Source organism: Nicotiana tabacum, chromosome 20, assembly GCF_000715075.1.
Source record: "Nicotiana tabacum cultivar K326 chromosome 20, ASM71507v2, whole genome shotgun sequence".
Classification (NCBI taxonomy): Eukaryota; Viridiplantae; Streptophyta; class Magnoliopsida; order Solanales; family Solanaceae; genus Nicotiana; species Nicotiana tabacum.
Window position 1 is genome coordinate 2,784,260 of NC_134099.1, and position 23,126 is coordinate 2,807,385.

The 23,126-nt window shown below is 38.2% G+C and overlaps 1 long non-coding RNA gene across 1 annotated transcript; it reads right to left on the reverse strand.

Moving 5' to 3' along the window:
- Positions 1-822: 822 nt before the first annotated feature.
- Positions 823-7,471, reverse strand: LOC142174907 (uncharacterized). The gene is made up of 3 exons (XR_012703986.1): positions 6,797-7,471; positions 2,120-2,185; positions 823-1,071 (listed from the first exon to the last, which is right to left on the reverse strand). It is a non-coding gene; the product is annotated as an uncharacterized LOC142174907 (long non-coding RNA).
- Between the last annotated feature and the right edge of the window lie 15,655 nt (positions 7,472-23,126).

Sequence of the window (23,126 nt, forward strand, 5' to 3'; positions counted from 1 at the left end):
CTTTCGAGGTTCATGTTTTGTTACATGGCCAGAAACTCTATATGAGTGCTTCAGTAGAATGATAGGGTGTAAGTGTCATATCATCCATTTGATTTAGCGTAGTGGAGTATGAGTATGGAAGTTTTGGTATTCCTGAGGTTTTGGGCTAGATGCCCTCATATGTGGACCATTTCCTAATGACGGATTGTGAAGAAACGTTGGGGATGAGGTAATTAATAGCATGCATGATTGATAGGTTGCTGTGGATTTTTGGAAATGATATTTACCTATTTGGAAATAATCAGGATTTGGGTTGGGGGCTATTTGAAAGCTCAATGAGAATATGTATCTTGTATCAGATCAAGTTTGAGCGCTCCTGTGAGATTGTCATTATGGTTATGTTACCGGGCGGAATGGATATTATTTGTGCCCCTAGCCTATGTTATGTGCTACTCTTTTATGTTGTGTTAGGCGGAGAGGTTGTATGATTATTCCCCACACATGTTGTAATTCTGTTTAGGCCTTATGGCGATGCGAGCAAGATAGCCCCTGTGATGTTGATTTGTTCATTGCACCTTAGTTGTGTTTGTTTCTTTCATGTTCTAGCACTTTCATTTATTTTCCCACAGTTTTATTTGTGCACTCTGTTGTACTTGATATCAATATTCATATGTTCAGTGAGCCCGGGCATTTTGGCTCGATGAGTATTTGGGAGCGGGTTTGTCACGACCCAAAATCTAACCATGTCGTGATGGCGCCTATCGTGTTACAAGGCAAGCCTATCTCCCAAAATATTACTACTAAATCGATTATAAGAATTTAATAAAATATTTTCAACATTTGAATTTCTCATAAACTAAATCAACTCTAAATATAATTAATATAAAATATGGAAACGAGCCCCAAACATTGGGGTGTCATTAAGTCATGAGCGTCTAAAACTATGAACTAAGATATAGAAATTATCTAACTGTCCAAAATAAGAAATGATAAAAGGAGTAACAAGGTCCTGCAGACACTAGCAGCTACCTTGCAATCTCCACAGATAGTCGGTCTGAACTCAACGATCGCCGGGCTCTAACTCATCTGGATCTGTACATAAAGTGCAGGGTGTAGTATGAGTACAACCGACTCAGTAGTAAAAGAAATAACTAAGGAACTGAGCAGTAGTGATGAGCTAAGTAAAACAGTCCAATTATTTATTTTCACAATTTAAAAAAAATAAACATGAATAAACAGGTAAATTCCATAACTCAGTAAATACCACAAAGAAATTTAACAGATAAATGCAGCAACAACAAAAGTAAATGCAACTTCACAGCAATGTCACTCCATCACTCAGCACTCGCACTCAACACTCAATACTCTGCGCTCACTGGGGGTGTGTACAGACTCCGGAGGGGCTCCCAAAGCCCAAGCGCTAAGCACGGACAACTCACGTGCTACCATATCAATATCTGGATCCACACGGTCAACTCACGTGCTACGCGGACAACTCACACGCTATGGTATAAATACCTGAACCTGCACAGTCAATTCACGTGCTACGCGAACAACTCACGCGCTATGATATTAATATCCTCACAACCAGGCCATCATATCAATACCTGGATCCGCACGGTCAACTCACGTGCTACGCGGACAACTCACGCGCTATGGTATAAATACCTGGACCTACACGGTCAACTCACGTGCTACCTGGATAACTCACGCGCTATGGTATTAATATTCTCACAACCAGGCCCTCGGCCTTACTCAATCATGTACCTCACTAGCCTCACCATCATCAACAAATAAGGGGACACATCCCACATCAAGTATCACAACATATTAGCAAATAATAGAGACTGAGCTAAACATGTACAATAATTTCTATGACTGAGTACAAATAATGTGAGCATGAATAAAGCCTAAGCATGATCTCTAACATGAAGGCAAACAAGTTCAACAACAAGTAAACACATAACCACAGATAATAGCTATTAGGCCTCGCAGCCTCACGGGACGGACCAAGTCTCAATCCCTCGAGGTATACACCCACACGCCCATCACCTAGTGTGGGTATCACCTCCAAACAATCACATGATATCAAATTCTCCGGGTTTATACCCTCAAAGCCAGAGTTAAAACTGTTACTTACCTCAACAGCATAAAATCCTACTCCGGGATGCCCTTGTCTCTGGACTCGGTCTCCAAAAGCTCGAATCTAACCATAATCAGATTAATACCATTAACATGGCTAGAGAATCAAATTCCACAATAAAAACTACAAAAATAGGCAAAAAATCCGAAATCAGCCAAAACTCGTCCCCTGGGCCCACATCTCGAAACCAATCAACAATGGCAGAATCAAAACCCTCGTCCTCTCCCAAGTCTAACCATATAAAATTTATCAAAATCGAACTCTGTTTGGTCCCTCAAATTCCTACCTAAAACTCTCTAAAACTCAAGCCTACCAACTCGATACAACTCAACACAGCTAAACAACACATAAATAAGCATAGATGGGTAAATGGGGCTATAACTCTCAGAACGAATGACCAGGTCGTTACAGGGCTGCACGCCGCAGTGGATGTTATGTGGGATACCATTTCCTTGTGTTTATTTGGTGTTGTGTCTTCCCTCTGTGGGAAGATTTGATGAAAAACCTATACTTTTGTTGTCACGCATGTTGAACTTGTTAGATAATTCTTCTAATTTATTTTCCTTTATTTGTACTGCATAATTGAGTTATTGCTGATTTGGTGTACGAATTGTGTAGTGTAATAATCTATGTGGTTCCGTGATGAGTTGTTAGTTGGATTGCTTGTATTGGCTGAGATGAGGTTCTTAGACCTGAGTTTAGTGCTATGGTATTGGGGGTGGGGAGTGTTTGGAAGTGAGAGGGTGTTTCTACTAAGATTTGGGTAATGGACCTTGGCGGGCGGGAGAGCTTCGTGACTTGTTGACTTTTTGGGAGGCTATGAATTTTCGCATGTCTCTTTATAACATGTAGTGTTGTGGAAGTCCAGAACAAGGTTGTATTCAATGTGAAGTATATTGCCGACATCCAAGATGTTATTTGAGCAGCTATGGTGGTCAGAGGTTATTGCTTCGAGTATGTGAGTTGTGTGGAACAACATGTGATTGTATTTTGGATTGGAATTTTTGGCTCGATTCAGCCTGTTTCGGTGTGTTCAGTCTGATGATGTGGAATTCGGGTCCTATGATGAATTTCGGATGTTGAGGTTTGGGTCCTGTTCTAAGGCTATGGACTAAGGAGGAGATGAGACCTTTAGTTAAGTTGCATTGTCAGTTCTGCATAGGTTAGATGATGGGGAATCACCCCCGGGTGTATGTATGAGGAGCTCATGCAGTTGTTCGATGGCTTTGGAATGACTCCGGGCGCGTTCGAGGACGAACGTATGTTTAAGTGGAGGAGGATGTAATGACCCAACTGGTCATTTTGAGCAATTGCATCCGGTTCGGCAGTTTGAGATCACGAGCAGCTTCATATTGTGTGTATCGACTTGCGTGCGCAGTTCGGGCGTGAAACTGGAAAGTTTTTATGTGAAAATATGAAAAATATAATAATTTCTAGAGTTAAAATTTGGTTTTAGTTGACTTTGTTTAGTATTTTTGGTAAACGGATCCGGATCTATGTTCCGACAAGCCCGGGAGGTCCACGGTAAAATATGGGACTTGGGTGTATGCCCGGAATTGAATTCCGAGGTCCCTAGCCTTAGAAAATAATTTTTGAAGAAAATTGTTGTGCTGGTTTTTAAAGGAAATAAAAAAATAAATTAATATTTGAACTCGTTGGTATCAGGCCCATATTTTGGTTTCGGAATTCGGTACAAGTTTGTTATAATAGTTAATTCCTATCGGTAAAATTTGGTGAGAACCAGAATTGATTTGACGTGATTTGAACGTCCGGTTGAAAAATTAAAAAATTTGAGTGTCCTTGAGAAAATCATTAGTTTTGAGGTTAAATTCATAGTTTTTGATGTTATTTGATGATTTGATCATACGAACAAGTCTGTATAATATTTTTAGACTTGCGTGCATATTTGGTTTGGAGCCTCGAGGGCTTGGGTGAGTTTCGAATAGGTTTAGGCTATGTTATGCTTGTTTTTGGATGCCTCATCGTCGTTTCTTCAAGAAAAAATAATACTACATTGAGCAAATGAGATCTAAATTCAGTTTTGTTTAAACCATTAGATGCGTATCGAAATTACAGAGCCATAGGAAAAATAATCATCGAATTTGGACATCGTATGAGGAAGTTATGCTCATTTTCGTGTCAGAAAAAATTGATGGTTTTTGGTGTGTTCGTAAATGCGAACTTTTTCATCACATTTGCGATGCCCAGTTCGCAAATGCGAACTTTTTCTTGCAAATGTGACTTCTGCCAGCCCTGCTTTGTTCGGAACTTGCGAGGGGTTGCAACTGCGAACCCTGGGTCGCAAATGCGACATCTGAGGCCTGTTAAATGAGGTTTTTGACAAGATTTTCACCCATTTTTCAATTTTCTCAAACCCTAAACCTCCATGGGCGATTTTCCAAAGACCAAACTTCTCCAAATCATTGGGTAAGTGTTTCTAATCAATTTTCGGTTATATTTTGTGATTATATCTTATATTTAACATCAAATTCATGAGAATCTAAGGAATAATTTGGGGAAAATTGTGAAATCTTTCAAAAATGTAAAATGATGATTTGAATGACCAAATGGTATCAGAATTAGATAATTTTTGTATGGCTGAACTCATAGCGAAATGGTGTTCGATTTTTGTAAATTTTGTCGGGTTCCGAAGTGCGGGCCCAGGTAGTTGACTTTTATTGACTTTTTGCAAATTGTATAAGAATCATAGTTTTGTTAATTGAAATTGTTTTCTCTTGTATTATTTGATGTATTCAAGTCGTTTATGGCTAGATTGAGCCGAGCGTTGATGAATTGGTAAAGGAAAAGCTAAATTGAGTATTGAATTGGCCGAATTGAGGTAAGTATATTGCCTAACCTTGTGTGGGGGACTTCCCCTTAGGATTTGAGTCTTCTATGCTAATTATAGTCCGTGCACGCGAGGTAACGAGTGTGTGCTCGGATTTATTTGTGGGAAATTTGCCTCTAGGGTTCTTAGGTCCTTATGTCTATTATGTGGAAAGTATCCTGTTATGATTGAGTTTAATAATTGCTTGAATTGCCTCTATATGCTTCATATGATGTTGTTAACTTTCCTCTAATTCCTACGTGTTATCGTGACCCTTAATTGCCTTAATTGAAGTGATTGCCTCCCTTATTATTTTGGATACTTCTTGATTGTGAGTTCTTCTATGACTTCGTGAAAATATGTTACATGTCCAATTGTTGAGGTTACTGGTGTACTATCACGTGCTTATTATGTCTTGTTATTTTATTGAGGTTATCGTGCTTCTTGGTTTCTTTTCCGTGACCCTTATGATGTACTTGATGTTACACCTACTCTTTACTACCCCCGGAAGGAGGTATAAGGGAGTTTTTGCCAATTTAAATGACAATCGAAACGGGATTATTTATTTTAAATTCAGAGTAGCCACTTGGGATAATTTATGGTGTCCCAAGTCATCGATTTTAATCCTGAATCAAGGAAGTTGACTCTTATTTATGGTCTGCGAACATAGAAATCTGGGTAAGTAATTCTGTTAACCCGAGAGAAGGTGTTAGGCATTCCCGAGTTCCGTGGTTCTAGCACGGTCGCTTTGATCATACTTGGCTTAATTAAATTGTCTAATTACTTATTTTTAAACCTATGTGCATTTACCTCTTACCGCTTTTATTTGCTTAATTATTCCTAAATAGGGAGTTATCTAGAAAAACGAGTCACACGTACGTGTACTTATTTGTTTGGCGCGTCAAAAATCATGTCACGCGAACGTGTCCACAATAATAACGCTTTATTATTATTAAGAAATATTTGGTCGAAGTTGAACGCATACCCCAATTTTATTTTTAAGATCGTAATCTTGTCACGCGAACGTGTACACAACCACGATAGTATATTAAACGTGCCTAAAGCAAACTACGAATATAATTATTCTTCCTAAACTTTGAGATTATTGTGAAGGCCATGGGTTATGGAATTTGTTGTAGAAGAAATTACGGGCTGACTTGTAGCCTTATTATCATTTTTCGGCCAGCTTTGCATTTAATGAAAAACGACCAGTTTGGCTCTTAAAAATTGGGTCCGGCAGAACAACTTCTTTGGACATGGATATTGGAGACTAAATTTTATTTGTTCAATTAACCCAAATACTAACTAAGAGAAACATACGGGTGAGAACAATTGAAACAAAATAAATTAAAATTCCAAATAATCAACTGAAAAGAATGAAGCAAATGAAAAAAGGATGTCATAGCTAAATCTCATTATCCTGTATCAATAAAAGCGCAGACCCCAATGCTCAATAAACCTTGTATTAACTCATACGACCCATTTTTAATACCATTCTCAATGCCAAACCTTATAGACCTTTAACAACTCAAACTCCATAACTTTTACTTTCAAGTGAGACCCAATTCACGATTTATAATTACCAACACAAATATTGCAAGCTCTAGACAAATTGATATGCCTAATGAGAACAGTTAAGACTAACCAAAGTATGAGTTGTTGATTTCAACTTGGAGCACATGGAAGCAATTGCCAAAATCAGAAAGGAACCCAGTAATCCAACCACAATTCACATAAAATCAGAGGAACACTAGCAGAAGACAATTTCGCACAAATCCAAGAGAATATTACGAAAAAGGGAAAATATGTCTTCATAAAAGTAGTAACATTGAAAGGTTAGAGAGGACCTCAATTGATATTGTTAAACACCAAAAATCCAAGAGGATGAAAAATCTCAGACCGGCTTCTTGCACGGCAACCTCGACATGGGCAGCAATCGAACTCGACTGAACTCAAGCTGGATCGGAACGCGACAAAAACTTTTCTTTATTGAACCGTTTTTTCGAAAGATATTATCGACTCCAACAACTGTAACAAAACTCGACTACTTTCAAACCTTATTTTTTATTTATTTTTCATCTGCCTCTGTGCGTTTTCGTGTGTGTCTTTGGGTAGTAAGATGAGAGGGTTGGGGTGCAAAGATGAAGAAGAGGCCATCCCTAGCGGCTGTTCCAGAGATCGAGCCGGGTGATCGCTGGTTTTCGGCGAAGATGGTGAGCTGAGCTTTTTGAGTTTGGGTGTTTTTCGCTGGGAGATGGGGTTCTTGGAGTGGAGATCCGACGATTTGGTGGAGGTCTAAGGCGGTTTCGAGTTCACTGGTTCTCTGCTAGTGTTGAAGAAGATGAAGAACGAGGGGCTATTTGGGTGTCAAGCGGCGGATTTTTGTGTCATGAACAGAGGGTCCTTTGGGGTGGGGTCTATGAAGAAGACGAGGTCAGGGGGTGGGGGGTTTCCTTGTACTGCGACGGATTTAGTCTCTTAGGTTGTTTTTTATCTCTTAGGTCCCTAGGGTCTAGGAAATTAGGCTTCTTTTTTGGTTATATAGAAAGAGTTTTTAGGTTAAAGGGGTATGAGTTTGGTACTATTGGGCCTTAAAATTGGGCCAAAAACTAAAAAAAATGGACAACAAGATTAAAATGGGATAAACCAACCCAAAACTAACTCTTCCTTCTAAATATAAAATTTATAATATAAAATATAAAACTAATTTTAATTAATTAAACTTAAATTATATTAAAACATGAAACTATTTTTGTGTTTTCAAGATTATATAAAAATAAAAATAAGGTACTATTTTTGCATTTTTGTTAGTTTTACAAATGGTATATAAACTAAAAGCAACTAAAAACAAGAAATATTTTTGTAATTTTTATTTTGTAATAAAACAAAGTAAAAGGGTCAAAACTAGTTAAAATAACTATATTAGACCTAAAACTAAATATTTAAGTACAAAAATTTGTAAAATCTTGGGCTGGTCGAGGTGCCGTTCCGTCGAGGTTCCGGTCCGCGGTCCTGTTATTACATCAAAAATAAAAAAAATAAAAAAGACTAGCTAAGCCTGTCAACTATGAGTTACAAGATTCCTATCTATAAGTCTTCCGAAGCTTGATCTTGAGTCTTGAATGGCTCTTCATGCAGACTCTAGATTTGAACCTTGGCGCTTGTTAGCTGAAGGTGCTAGCTCGCTCTTCTTCAGCTTTTCAGATCATGATCGGACATGTGGTGCTTGTGACTTCAACCACGTCTTGAGCAGTTCACATCTTTCTCTACTTCTGTGTTTTGGATTCACTTCTCTTTCTTCTTTTTCCCTTCTTTTTTATATTCTGGATTGAGACTACTTCTGTTGGTCATCTCGGACTGTTGACCCGCATTCTTGCCGCGAGCTTCTTTTGTTGCTGACTTGAATTGCATTCTGAAGTGAATTCCCTTATTTTTCAGGTGGGTGCCTGATTGCCAAAACTTGAACTGTCTTCCTTCGAAACTTGAACTACCTTCCCGTGTTATCCAGGTGGGGCGCCCGATTGTTGAAACTCGAACTGCTTTTCTTGAAACTTAAGCTGCTTTCCCTTGTTCTCTAGGTGGGCGCCTGATTGCTGAACTTGAACTGTCTTCCTTTGAAACTTGAGTTGTTTTCCCTTGTTCTCCAGGTGGGCGCCTGACTGCTGAAACTCGAACTGTTTTTCCCTGAAACTTGAGCTGCTTTCCCTTATTCTCCAGGTGGGCGCTGTCGCGCCCCCTTTTTCTCGCGAAATCGGGTTTATGACATTTGGGAGGACAACTCGTTCCACTTTAGGAATTGGGTTTGCATTTGTGAAGAGTCACCACCTAATGATTAAAGTGCACTATGAAGGAATTGATCTAGAAAACCAGAGATTGGGTAAGGGTTAGAAATTATCCCGAGGGGAAGGTGTTAGGCACCACTCAGGATCCACTAGTGTGGTTCTCGGCCAGGCTACAATTGTGACTTTTAAGTACAAGTAACAAGTAAGCAAATAAATGTTTCAAATATGAGGGATTGTCACATTATGGCTGCAAATAAATTAAAGTTTGAAGAAACAAAAAAAGCGGAAATTTTGAGGAAATAGTTTGAAAATTCTGAAAAGTAATAAAATACACAAGTAAATGAAAGGGAGTCCTATGTTTACAAATAATATGGATCACATCAATGTAATACCTGGTAATCATTCCTCAGAAGAGGGGTTACACGTGATATTAGCGCACCGGTCATCATATCCATATCTACCCTTTCCCACCCCGTTAAGGTATTAAAACGCGGAATAGTTTCGTTACTTATTGCATGCTCTTACCCGTCCCAACTCTATCAGTTCCGGAGGCATTTGGGACTACTAGTCCTAAAGGGAAGGGAGATTGGGCTTTTATGGTTTAAAGGACAAAATCTAGGGTGACAAACAAAACACATAGGGCAGATATGGGAAAACACATAACATTAAAAGGCTCAAACAGGCCTCCTCAACTTAAAGATTGATTTTTTAGCATGTCTTACATGTATTGATTATGGTCTGAATTAAACTAAAAAAAACGTTAAAGCAGGCTGATTTATCACATATTTTCAGATAAGAAGTCCGAATTAGGCATGCCCGCTGGTTGTAATTATCAAAGACTGGCACAGTTATAGCTTTTACCCTAAAGCTTGCCTAGGTGTTAGGCGAAACCTATAGGCATGCTATCTATTAGTCAAAGATGTAAACTGATTACAGAAAGGTTGCCGGGTTTTTACCAAGTTCTGTAGATTAAACTTAAAACGAGCGAGGCGATTCAGATTTGGTTGATTACCCCTATAGGCATGTTTTCTAAGCGTTATTGATTTAAAAATGTTTATAGTCGAAACAAAAATACAGAAGTCCTATAGACAGGTTATCTATATGATATGCAGCGTTATGAAATGTAGAACCTATAGACATGTTCTCTATATGAAAATGTAGAACCTATAAACATGATTTCTATACGAAAATGTAGAACCCATAAACATGATTTATATATGAAAACGCAGAAGCGAAAGCAGGACATGATTGCAGAAGTATAATAAATATCTATGAACATGATATCTACCTCTATTGCAAGCATGATTTACCCTCCCTCTTTTTTACTAACAGCCCCAATAGTTATTACAAATTATTACAACCCAGAATGAATAAGAAAAGCAAAATTATATCAGAAATTAAAGTACAACCAAGGGGAGCCTAATTCAGACTCTAGGTCTGAAATATGAGATGAACCAACTTCAAGAGATCATGAACCAAAACCTTTCTCTTATTTGGATGTGTCAGAGTTCCCTAAGAGCCTCAAATGGACTCCGGGCAATGCTCACACCCAAACACATACAGGATTAAGAACATAGTGCAGTGCGGAAGAGCTAGCCCTCGAGTATCCAAGTTCAGAGGGAACTCAAGGTCCCAAGGCAAGGCTTACAAGAGGGGGGGCAGAGCTTAGAAACTAAGAGTAAGTGTAAGTGCAGAGTTTGAAAGGGGAAAGGGGGAGTGGTAGAGAAACAGGGACATGCTGGTGGGCATACCAAGCAATGGGAAGTGCTGGCACACCCCACAAGCCTATTAGAACACATTGTTTTGGGAGTCAGGATCCTCTAAGGGATCAAGTCCAGACATGAACAATAACTTCCATATTGTCATGTCATGAACTACAACTCAAATCACATAGAGGGGAATAGGGGTACATGGATTCATAGCAGAAACAAGTAAAAGAAAATTAACATTAAACATAGGCAGTAAAGCAGACATGGGTGTAGAAGCTGTAAAATAAACACATTGGGATGAGGCTGAAAATCAAACTAGAACATACCAGTTTCAGGAAACAAGAAAAGAAAGCAGTAGTCTTGTGAAGCCAAAGTGCAAGCACATAGTCAGAATGCTATGATTAGAGAACTATGATACTTGAGTAGTATAAAAGTATTCAATTGAGAGTGTGTTAAAGTGCAGAAGGGTCATGCCCTTTTATAGTGTAGAAGGCAAGCAGAATAAGGTAGTAGAATGATTTGAAAATCAATTACAAAAGTTTCCCTTTGATTAGGGGATTCTAATTTCAACTGGGCAGAACTAATTAAGGAAAGGGATTGATCAAAACCTTTTCCAAAGCAGTACAAGAAGGGTAAATACACAGAGATTTATTAAAGGAAAAAGTCTGATAGCACACGGTTTGCGCAAGTAAGGAAAGAAAATCAGTTAACAGCCAAGAAATCAAAATTGAAGGCTTTGTACGAATGAACCAAGTTAGGAAAAGTGAGGAAAGGTTTTACTTAAGGGAAATCAGTAACAATCAATCAATCCTAAAAAAAAGATTCTGAATTAATCATAAGTTGGAAAGCCTTTTGAAGAAAGGTTCAACACACATATAAAAGCATACAGACATGCTTAAACAAGAAAGAACTGTCATGCCTTTGTAAAATCAGTAGAAAGAAAAGGTTCAACATTGTATGAAAACAAAAATATCCAAACTCATTCAGAGGTTTAAAACCAATCTGAAAGAGCTAAGGGGTCTTTGAAATAAAGCCCTAGTTCGAACAAACCAGAAAACATAAAGGAGAGGGCAAGCAAGTTAAGTCGAGACATGTGTAGAGGTTTCGGATGAGAATTGAAGCTTCTAACATGCTTCTTTCAGAACTCATGAGAGAACATAATAGCAAAGTAACATGCAAACAGTAGCAGGATTCAGAGGATGGAATGGAAAATACTGATAAGAATAGGAGAGGAAACATGCTTAAGAGGCTCTTTTAGAAGAACTCAAACAAAGTTCAGTAGAAGAAAAGTAGTAATCACACTTAAGAACGCGGTAGAGAGATTCACAGAACATAATGGAAATACTGGTAGGAATAGTAGAAGAAACATGCTTAAGGAGTTTTTCTAAAAGGAACTTAAACAGGGCTCAGTAGAAGGCAAACAAAGAACTTTAAGAACTTAGTAGGAAAGTACAGTAGAAGAACGCAAAAACATCAGAAAATTATAGCAGAAAAGCACGTATAGAAGAACACAGTAAGATACTCATACAAGAGCATGATAAAAGGAAGAATACAAGAATACAGTAGGAGCAAGTACACGTAAAGGAAAAGGAAAGTCAGAAATCACTTAAACATTTTAGAAAACCCTAGATCGGAAAAGAAAGACCTTAAAAAATAATTTTTGAAAGAAGAAATTGGGGAAATGGTTTGAAAACTTAAGTAGAGCATAGATATATAACAGATCTAAGAAAAATCGGAGAAAACCTCGAAAGGTTAGGGTTTTAGAAGAACCCTAGAATGAGAAAGGCTTTGAAAAGGTTTCCGATCCGAGTCGAAGAAGTTAGAAACAGGCTCATAAAACTAGGATATGCCGGAGCAAAGACAAAGATGGCCGTGAAACCTCGAGCCGGCAAAGATCTGAGTGATAACCTTCAATGTCAGACCCCGAATCTTCAAGTACCAAATGTACAAGAGCAAAGGAAGGTGAGTTTAAGACTCCCATGGCCTGAGAAACCATGAATTCCGGTGAGTTTATGGTGGAAGACGGTGAGAGGGGGCTATGGGAAGGTTCGAGAGTTTTTGAGAGAGTTTGAGAGTTCAGAGGCAGCGGTTAGTAAGAAATGAGGGGATTAGGGTAGTGTTTGTGAATTAAAAAGGAAAGGGAAAATCGACGGCCTGGATCAAGAGGGAAGGCCGGGTGGGTTAAATTAGTTGGGTCAGGGTTGGGTTAAATTTAAATTGGGCTGGTCCAAAATTGGGCTTGAAATTGGGTCAATTAAGGGGATCAAATTTTGCTATAATTGAAATAAAAATGGGTCAGATTTTAAATAGCCAGGTTTTCCCTTTCTATTTTATAATAATAGTAAAAATGACTTTGAGAGCAAATTAAAAGTACTGGATCAGTTAATAATATATAAATATTAATTTAAAAATATTGGAACCAATTTCATAATTATAAAAATGCTATTAGTCTTAGAATAGGCTAAAATTGTAATTATATGCAATTTAGCTTTTAAAATACCAAATAAATTTGTAAAATATGTATAAAAATTACCCTAACTATATTTTAGTATAAATATGAGAATAAAGTAAGTTATTCACCAGAATAATAATTTTGGGAATAATTATTGGTTTTCGTGCTGCTAAAATGGGCAATAAATTAGTTTAAAAATCTTTTAAAAATTAGGAAAATTATTGAAACACTTGGACATACATATATATGCATATATATACTATTTTAAAAGTATTTGCATGTAAAAATACATAGGAAAAAATTGGGTATCAACAGGCGCCTGATTGCTGAACTTGAACTGTCTTCCTTTGAAACTTGACCTGTTTTCCCTTGTTCTCCAGGTGGGCGCCTGATTGCAGAAATTTGAAATGCTTTCCTTTGAAACTTGAACTGTCTTCCCTTGTTCTCCAGGTGGGCGTCTGATTGCTGAAACTCGATCTGCTTTTCCCTGAAACTTGAACTGCTTGCCCTTGTTCTCGAGGTAGGCGCCTAATTGCTGAAATTTGAATTGCGTTCCCTTGAAACTTGAACTGTCTTCCCTTGTTCTCCAGGTGGGCGCCTGATTGCTGAAACTCGAATTGCTTTTCACTGGAACTTGAACTGCTCTCCCTTGTTCTCCAGGTGGGCGCCTGATTGCTGAAACTCAAATTGCTTTTCACTGGAACTTGTACTGCTCTCCCTTGTTCTCCAGGTGGGCGCCTGATTACAACAAAACATACAAAACAAAAGAAATTTTTCTACTCCAATTTGATATTGGGAACATCTGTGAGTATTAACCGATTCTTGTTATCAAAATAAGTTCTAAGCTAAATTCTCTTATCCTAAAAATTTCAAACCAAGTCTCATCTCAAAAGTGAAAAACTTAAATGCTAAATTATACTTCCCAAAGTAGAGCTCTCATCAGACCTTGTCCTTTGTGAGGGTCTCAAAACCTACTAAATCCTGTTATCCAGTAGGGTACTGGAAATTTACTGCCGAGTCTGTCTGGAACCTGCTTTCCTCACGGAGGGTGTCTCCGGAACAAATGAAATTTCCTGCCCCTGTTTCAATTAAAGATAAATTGTGAGTTTAAACATGGTGGTTGGTTTGTGGCATTAACTTTGAGGGCGATTGCTCATTCACTTCCCATGATAACTTCGATTTCAACTCGAAAGACCTTACTTGTTTATTGACTAACCACTTTCTCTGTTACCCTTATCACAGAAAATACCTCTGATTCGTTCAAACCCAGGCCCTCTATCTGTTGCATTGTGCTCATAAATTGACATACACCGACCCTTCGTGCTTCACGCGAATCCCAAAGCACATCAATTGCCACCCACTCAGTGCGCTCGATGTTCTTTCCTGACGTATGCCACTGGCCTTGGCCTTGAGGTCTATTGCTCCTTTACTTGCCATGATAACTTTGATTTCCACTTGGAAGACCTTGCTTGTTATTGGTTAACCACTTTCTTTGTCAACCTTATCACAGAAAATACCCTTGATCCATTCAAACCCAACACCCTCTACCCGTTGCATTGTTCATGAATTGACATGTACCAAACCTTTGTATTTCACATAAACCCCAAAGCACATTGATTGTTACCAACTCGGTGCACATACTGCTCTTTCTTGACTTATACCACTTTGATGCACTAACCAGACTCCGCTTTGTGCAATTGGAAAGCTGGTAGCATATTTTAAAGTCATTTCTCACTTGTTTTGACCAAAATGACTCATAAGAGGACTTGAACAGCAAAAGGAGCAGAGTAAGGGACAATGGAAAGACATGAGATCTAGCAAGAAAACTACAAAGTAGAAACTTATCAAATATGGATACCAACTCTAATGACCATGACACACATTTTTGGATTAATGGCCTAATCTGTCAAGAAAGTCTAATGTTTAACTCTTGTTGTACCTCTTCGCCATGAAACTGGGCTTCAATGCTCCGATTATTCTATCTGATTCACTATCCTTGTTTGACTTGTGGTGCCCTAAAAGTTTTCACCATCAAGCCTCTCTCATTTTGTTTTTTGTCTCAACTCATCGTCGTCTTATGGTGCTTGTGCAGGTTTTCACCAATAAGACTCTCTCATTTTGTTCTTTTCTTTTTATTTCCTCTAATTTCGCAGATGACAAGGCATTACCCATAGTAAAAACATCATGTGATCCTGGCATGTCTAGCTCGACACTCTCGAAAATTATCTGGGAGGTCTTTATTGGACCGTAATGTGGCTTTTGGACAGGGTTAGAAAGAAATGATATCATAAAGGCTCAAAAAAACTTGAATGGGTTTAGAATTACAACTTTTGGAATCAAATCTTTCACAAAACCGCAACTTCTACCCCATTTTCCTTGCCTGGGGACTTTTGAATTTTATTTTGATGGGACCGAACCGTGAGGCTACCTACGTATCCTTAAAAGGAATCAGGTCGAACGTAGTTTATGACATAGTAATTGCTTTGATTTTTGTACTTTTTTTTCTTCTTTTCTCTCTCTCGTTCTATTTTTTCTTCTTTTCTTTTCTTTTCTTTCTTTTGCTTTACTTACTTTTTTTTTTCAATTTCTTTTCTCGTTTCCTCTTCTCTTTTTCCTCTCTTTCTCTTCTTTACTTATCTTATATATCTGTGTTTCTGAACTTTGCTACTGATTCCAAAAGAAGAGTATGAAAGAAAACAAATAAGGCTCAAAAGGGGTAATAAAGGATAGAGTGTTTAGATAACAGAAAGAGGGCATCCCAATCTCTAAGAATACTAAGTGTAACACATGCAACCTCATGATGTAAAATGAAGATCATGCATAGCATTTCGTTTGCAGCATCAGTGTTGGTATCACAGATATGTCTTCCACCTTTCTTTGGTGCCTTGTCAATTACAAAGCTCTTCTTGGATGACTTCTTCTTCAAAATGGATGTGCTCCGTCAGTTTGGAGCAAACTCCCTTGGCTTTATGTTGTAACTTGAGATGCACTTGAACTGAAAGTTTCTTGTTTCAAATTGTCTGAGACGCACTTTCTTGTAACAAATTCTTATCGTCCTCTTAACTTCCCAACCCATCTGCCCCAGTTTCACACAATTCGGGCTTTAAATGATCTCAAAATATCCAAATCTGTACTTATTTCCCTCAAATGTCCCTATCATTTTCAAACTTGTTTCATTGCTTCATGATTAAACTAACTTTTAAAACCAGGCCTAGAATTATGTGTGCATGTCATGTCACTAGAGCTAGCATGAAAAGAACTATAAAAGAAGAAGAGAACTAAATAAAAAAAGACTAGAAATAACAGAAAATAGAAAATTGCATTAGACAGACAGTGAAAGAGTTTGAACAACATAAACTGGGGTTACAATCCTGGAACAAACCTAGATAACACTAAAAGAGTTACTACGACTAAACAAACTAGGCAAAAATAAAATGATAGAAGGGTTTGAGTCACAAGACAATATCCGGATTACAACCCTGAGATAACCCGGTCAATAGAAATGACAACAAAATAAACTACCAAGACTCTTTTCGGCTAGCCATGAAAGGAGCATCTTTCCAATCACCAAGATCAACATCTTAGACACTCAGTTCCGCATCAATGGTACTAGGACCTTCGCAAGTCTCCGTCACATTGACTTTAGCAAATCGCGTTTGGGTCCCTTTTGCCAGCTCGTTCTTAAGATCAACCTCCGGAACCGAGACTGATAGTGCTGAAAGCTTTGTAGCAAGTGGCCCTCCGAGGATCACAGAAGAATTCTCATATTCCTTTTCAACACAAATCATACCCACCATATGCGTCTCATTATGAACATGCGATGGACTTTGGCTAGTGTCTATTGCATCTGGATTTTGCACGACAATATCACCTACACTTCTGAACTACTCTTTTCAGATGCCAACACTTTTCTGTACTGTGACCTGGGTAATTAGAGCAATATGCGCACCTTTGAGAATAATCAAAATTCTTTGGAAGAGGGTTCGACATTTTTACCTAAATCAGCTTTAACATGTTCAATTGCCTCAACCTTTGGAACAAACGGGTATATGATTCTCCAATGAGAGTGAAAGTCTTTTTCTTTTGCTGTTGCCTTTTCATTTTTTACTCTGGCCTCGGTTGGAACCTTTTGCGGGTAGGTAGTTGATATGCTTGAGGGGGCGGGTAAGACATTTTTGGAAGTGGTGCGGGCCATCACGAGCCTTGTGGATGTGAAACATATTGTGGTGTATTGTGGACGGAGTATTGGGAAAGTGATGTACGACTTTGGGGGTCCTGTGGAGAGAAGTAGCGTTGGAGAGGATTATCTGGTGTACAAGGATATCCATGGGGTCAATATTAAGGCTGAAAGCGTTGAGCAGGAATGCCCACCAGATCTTTTCGTTGGCACGACTCAACAACATCTTTTCTATTTCTCTTTCTTCCACCCAAACTTACTCGGATGTTCTGAATGTCCTCTGTACTATCTTTCAATGCCGAATAACTCATGATTTTTCCTGGACTTGATTCCCTCTTCTACCATCTCCCCCATTTTTATCACATCATTGAAAGGTTTACCCAAGGCCGGGATCAAATGACTGAAGTAGGTGGGCCCCTAGGCTTGTAGGAAAAGCTCAACCATTTCTTCTTCACCAATCGGGGGACTGACTCGAGCAACCTGTTCCCTCAATCTGAGCCCAAAATCCCTAAAGCTTTCCTTCGGTTTCTTTTCCATCTTGGATAGGGAGGAGTGATCTGGGATAATGTCTAGATTGTACTGAAAGTATCGAACAAAATCTTGAGCCATGTCATCCTATGTATGCCACTTATTGACATCTTGACGAGTATACCATTGCAAGGCTGCCCCAGTCAAGCCCTCGCTGAAATATGTCATCAACAAATCCTCTTTCCCGCCAACACTTCTCATTTCACTACAATAACCCCTCAGATGGGCTACTGGATCTCCATGCCCATCATACAAGTTAAACTTTGGCATTTTAATCCCCGCGGGTAGATGAACATCAGGGAACATACACAAGTCATTATAAGACATGTTAATCTGATTTACCATCCATTGCATACTCCTTAAGGATTGTTCTATACCTTTCAGCTTCCTGGATATCTCATCTCGCCCTTCTTTTCCTGTGACCTTTTCATTTTCAACATGAGGCTCATTCCGAGGGTTCTGATTGTATGAGTCAGGAACCTTGTGGGCAACCTCTAAGGGGTAATATTGGGCATCATGAGCTTTGAGTGGGTGTTCATTGTTGGGGATAGTGGATATGACTGGAGGGTAATTTTGGGGAAAAGTAATTGGAGGACGAGTGATGGAGCTACTAGGGTAGTTGGGAAAGCTGTGATAAGCGGGTGGATCTGGAGAGTATGGGAGATCATCTGGCACGATTACCAAAGTTTAGGTAACAGTAGCATCTAAGATGCTAGGTGGTGGCGGGGGTGGTACCTTCCTAATCATCCAAGCCTAATACATGTCCTCCATGTGTTGTCTTAACATCCTTACCTCTTCAACCAACCCATTGCCCCGTTCAACCAATTGCTTTTGGGCACCAATATCAACCGACTCGATTCCGTTGCCGTCTTCCATTGCCTTTCGACCTTATGTTGTAGAGAAAAGTTACCACTTTAAGAACCACAAACCAACCACCTTTCTGCTATGAAGATGAAGTCATCACGTTAGCGTTAGGACATTTAAAATAAGATTATCTCACTTTATGTGCAATGCACCAAGCCACAATTATCAGTTCTAAAATGACTTTGAGGGTACGAAGGTCAGTTGGCATCATCCCAATTTGTTCATTTCAATCCTCTCTTTTCTTTTCTTTTCTAACACTTCTTGGCTTGCTCATTTTCCTTCTTTTTGTTTTTCTAATTACCACTCTTTTCTTTCCTCTCATTTTTCACATCCCGTAATTTCACCTCTCCCTTTTTTTCTTTTCTTTTTCTTTTAAAATAATAATAAAAATGATTCGATCGAACCCTATGTAGGTTGCCTACGTATCATGGCGCCGCATGAATCAGATCTTTGTGTAGCTCGAGAAAATCGAGAATAGGCTAAGCAAACTAACGTTCTCTCTTTCTTTTTTCTTTTTTACATACCTTAATGACTACTCTGATGAGAAAAGAGAAACAAAAGAAGCAAATCTTTTTTTTTTGAATTTTCTAGACTGAATGTTCTATAACCTATTCTAAACTCAAGCTTAACGAGCATGCATTTTTTTCTCTTTTTTTTTTTGAAACAAATACTCTATGGGAAATTATTAAAGGAAAAAAACCCTTGAAGAAAAAAATATTTTTTGATTCTTTTTAAAAAAAAAAGGAAATCTAAAGAATAAACCAAAGAAAATTATTTTTTGATACTTTTTTTTAAGAAGGAAATCTAAAGAATAAACCAAAGAAAAGTATTTTGAATTTTCGAAAGATTTTGAACTAAGAAATGAAAAAGATAGAAAAATATTTTGGATTTCAATTTTGATTACCTAAGAAAGAAACTCTAAAGATAAACAAAAGATAAAGTGTGTTTTTTTTGTCTATATACAATATCCTAAAGTTCTAGTGAAAATAAAAAGAATATTTTTTTATATATATATATTTCCCAGAGAAGAACCTCAAAAGAAAAATCTTTTTTGAATTTTGGAATCAATATCTTAAAGAAAACTTTTAAAGAAGTACTAAAAGAAAATTCTTTTTTTTTTGAATTTTTAGTCTTAATATACTAAAGGAAATATAAAAACAATCTCTTTTTTTTTGAGTTCTAGATATTAATTTCCTAAGGAAAATCACAAAAGATTTTTTTTTTGAACTTCTAGAGTTAGTATTCTAAGGAAACATCTAACAGAAATATAAAAACGCAATTCTTTTTTGGATTTTTGATTTATAACACATCGTTTTTCCAAATACAAAAGAGAAAGTACACTAACAAAAGACTCGATATTATTGTACAAAACTAGAAGGTAAAAGACGACATATAAAGAAAAACAGACTCAAAACATAAAAAAAAAACTCCTTAAGCAACTCCTGAACGAGCGATCATGACTGGATGGTCCCGAAGTGTCTGACATGCTCAAACTTCGATAAGTAGACCCACACTTGTATGAGAAAATTGAGACCAAATAAAGTTAAAGACCTAGAATACTATGTGAGACAATAACCTTTCCTGTTGGACACATGCAATTCGTGATTGTGATTATTTTTCTAAAATTAACCTATGTGGCTAAAAGTAGCTAAAAATGTAAGATTTGGTTAGGTCCCCGCGAAGCCAGTAACCTAAACTCACTAGGAAGACCAGACCCTATGTAGGTTGCCTGCGTATCACGCCCCGAAAGACGAGAATCGGGTATGCGTAGTTCGGGAAGATTGGATACGGGCGAGAATTAGAAAAAAACACTGATTTGAAGAAAAATATATTTTTGTCTTTTTTTTTTGAAAAATGATGAAACATGTAAACTCTTTTTGGATTTTCTTTTCCCTTTTTTTTGATTTTTTTATTTTCGGAAAATGATGAAAAAGTGCAAAATCTTTTTTTGAATTTTTCATGTTTTTTTTAACAAAAATGTGACAGAAAATATAAGTGGGCCCTACTTACTTTATTTTCACACTTCACTTTTTCTTTTTTCTTGTTTTTTCTTTTTTCATTTGCCCTCAACTATCATTGGTCCACCAAATAACCCTTTTACCCTTGAATATTGCAACATGTAGCACATAGGATGCATCAGGATGGTCTGTTATTTTGGGTACACCTGTCCTAGACGGACCCAACCCTTGTGTTGAGCCCCCAAAGTAAAATGCACGTGATGCAAACAAACGTTCCTACAAGGGATCTGGCATGAGGTTATGTTATTCTAGGTATAAAACCTGGGGTTGTGTTCTTGACCTGGCTTACCCGAGCGGACAACTCGAGCCGAAGATGGGGCAACGTACCCGGAGCACGAAAGTCTACCCGGCCTTGTTGCTGGCCCAGACTCGTTCTATTTGGTATAAATTATATAGAAAAAGTAGGCCACGTGAACGTGTGCACCATTTTCAGAAGACTCAGAGGGGGGCGTGAGAAGACAATTATATAAAACTCAAATAATAACAAAGCGGTAAATAAGCAGCAATTAACGCATTAGGCCAACAAATACAGTAATATCAACAAACAATAAAGCCAAGCATAAATTATATTAACAATCTCGAATTCTTGAATCCTGAACCAGAAGTTCGGGGTTCTTACCTCCGGCAGAGTCGCCAGAGTTGTCGCACCTCCTTTTTACTACCCCCGGAAGGGGGTATAAGGGGTTTTTTTTGAATTTAAGTGACAATCGAAACAAGATTATTTATTTTAAATTCAGAGTCGCCACTTGGGATAATGTATGGTGTCCCAAGTCACCGATTTAAATCTCGAATCGAGGAATTTGACTCTTATTTATGGTCTACGAACACAGAAATCCGGGTAAGAAATTCTGTTAACCCGGGAGAAGGTGTTAGGCATTCCCGAGTTCCGTGGTTCTAGCACGGTCTCTTTGATCATACTTCTCCCTTGCTGGGATGTTGTTGTTATACTCTTGTTCCCTTGCCGGGATTCTTTTATTCTTGATGTTGAATTTTATTTGGGGATCGGGTTGCACGCTGTAACAGTATTATATGAAATGGGATCGGGTTGCACACCGCAATGGTATTATGTGAAATGAGATCGGGTTGAACGCTGCAACGGTATTATGTGAAATGGGATCGGGTTGCACGCCGCAACGGTATTATATGAAATGGGATCAGGTTGCACGCCGCAACGGTATTATGTGAAATGGGATCGGGTTGCATGCCGCAACGGTATTATGTGAAATTGGATCGGATTTCACGCCACAATGGTATTATATAAAATGGGATCGGGTTACGTGCCACAACGGAATTATATGATTTGGGATCGGGTTGCACGCCACAACAAGAAAGAATAAAAGTGAATATTGATTCTTATGGTGAGAACGAGAGTAAAAGCACAAAGAGTGATGCCGTGAACTTTCTGTTGATGTGTTTATTTGTTGTTATCAATTCAAGTGCTTTAACAGTTTAAATCCCTTTATTACTGTGATCCTTTATGTTGGAACCTACAGTGTTTTCAATACCTTGTCGTATTTATATATATACATTCCAATACTTTAAACTTCAATAATTGTTACATCTTTAATTCAATTAGTTTCTCAATTATATCCCCTTAAACCGCCTGAGATTGTATTTTACTTAAAAATGAATTTCTACTAAGCTTTAAGTTATTAACTCCCATATTAAAAGTAATAATCCATTCGATGTTGTATTTTAATTGAAAGAGGTACCTTCTTTGCTCAAATAATTTCAAAAGAAACAACTTCATCTTTTCTCGTTGGCTTTCCTAATTAGTTTAGAAATTGTAATTTACTTATATTAGGTAAATGAGACTTCTGGAACATCTTGAGTGTATTTGTACGGACATTATGTATAGTATAATGATAACTAGGGATTTTGACGCATTTTATACTCTTTCTTGCTTATGCTTTGTCGTGCCTTAATATTTTCTCTTTTCGGTGCTAGATCTATTTACTAGCCATCATTTCTGTCTTATATTTTTCTTATGCATTTTAGGTTCCTATTTTTCCTATGATCTCTATGGTGAAACTAATATTCTCCCCTTTTGTTTTTCTTGTTTTTCTTATTATCTTGAGCTGAGGGTCTTTCAGAAACAGCCTCTCTACCCCTTTGGGGTAGGGGTAAGGTCTGCGTACATACTACCCTCCCCAGACCCCACTTGTGGGATTTTCCTGGGTTGTTGTTGTTGTTGTCTTGCTTATGCTTTGGTTAAATATTCATACAAAATAGTCCCAAAAGTCTCATAAGTTGTGCTTGATTGTAGGTTTGATCAACAAAGTGGCAAGATGTCAAAGATCAACTCAAAAGGAGTGAAACCTGCACAAGTGCCAAAGACAAGACAAGGTCAGGCAAAATAGGTTAAGTGCGGCCGCACACCATTCTGTGCGGTCCGCACTAGGAGGTTCAGAGAGCAGGTTTTTCAGGCTAAAAGGCAATTCGGCCGCACTAGATTTAGTACGGTCCGCACTGGAGTCCATGCGGCCGCACTACCATTCTGTGCGGTCTGTAGAGCCAAGATTCAGAGAAGTTGAAGTTGGAGCTTTCAAGCCAATGCGGTCTGCAATCCACTTTGTGCGGACCGCACTAGAAGTCACCACGGCCGCAGTCCATTCTGTGCGGTCTGCGGAGCCTGAGTTCAGGGAGC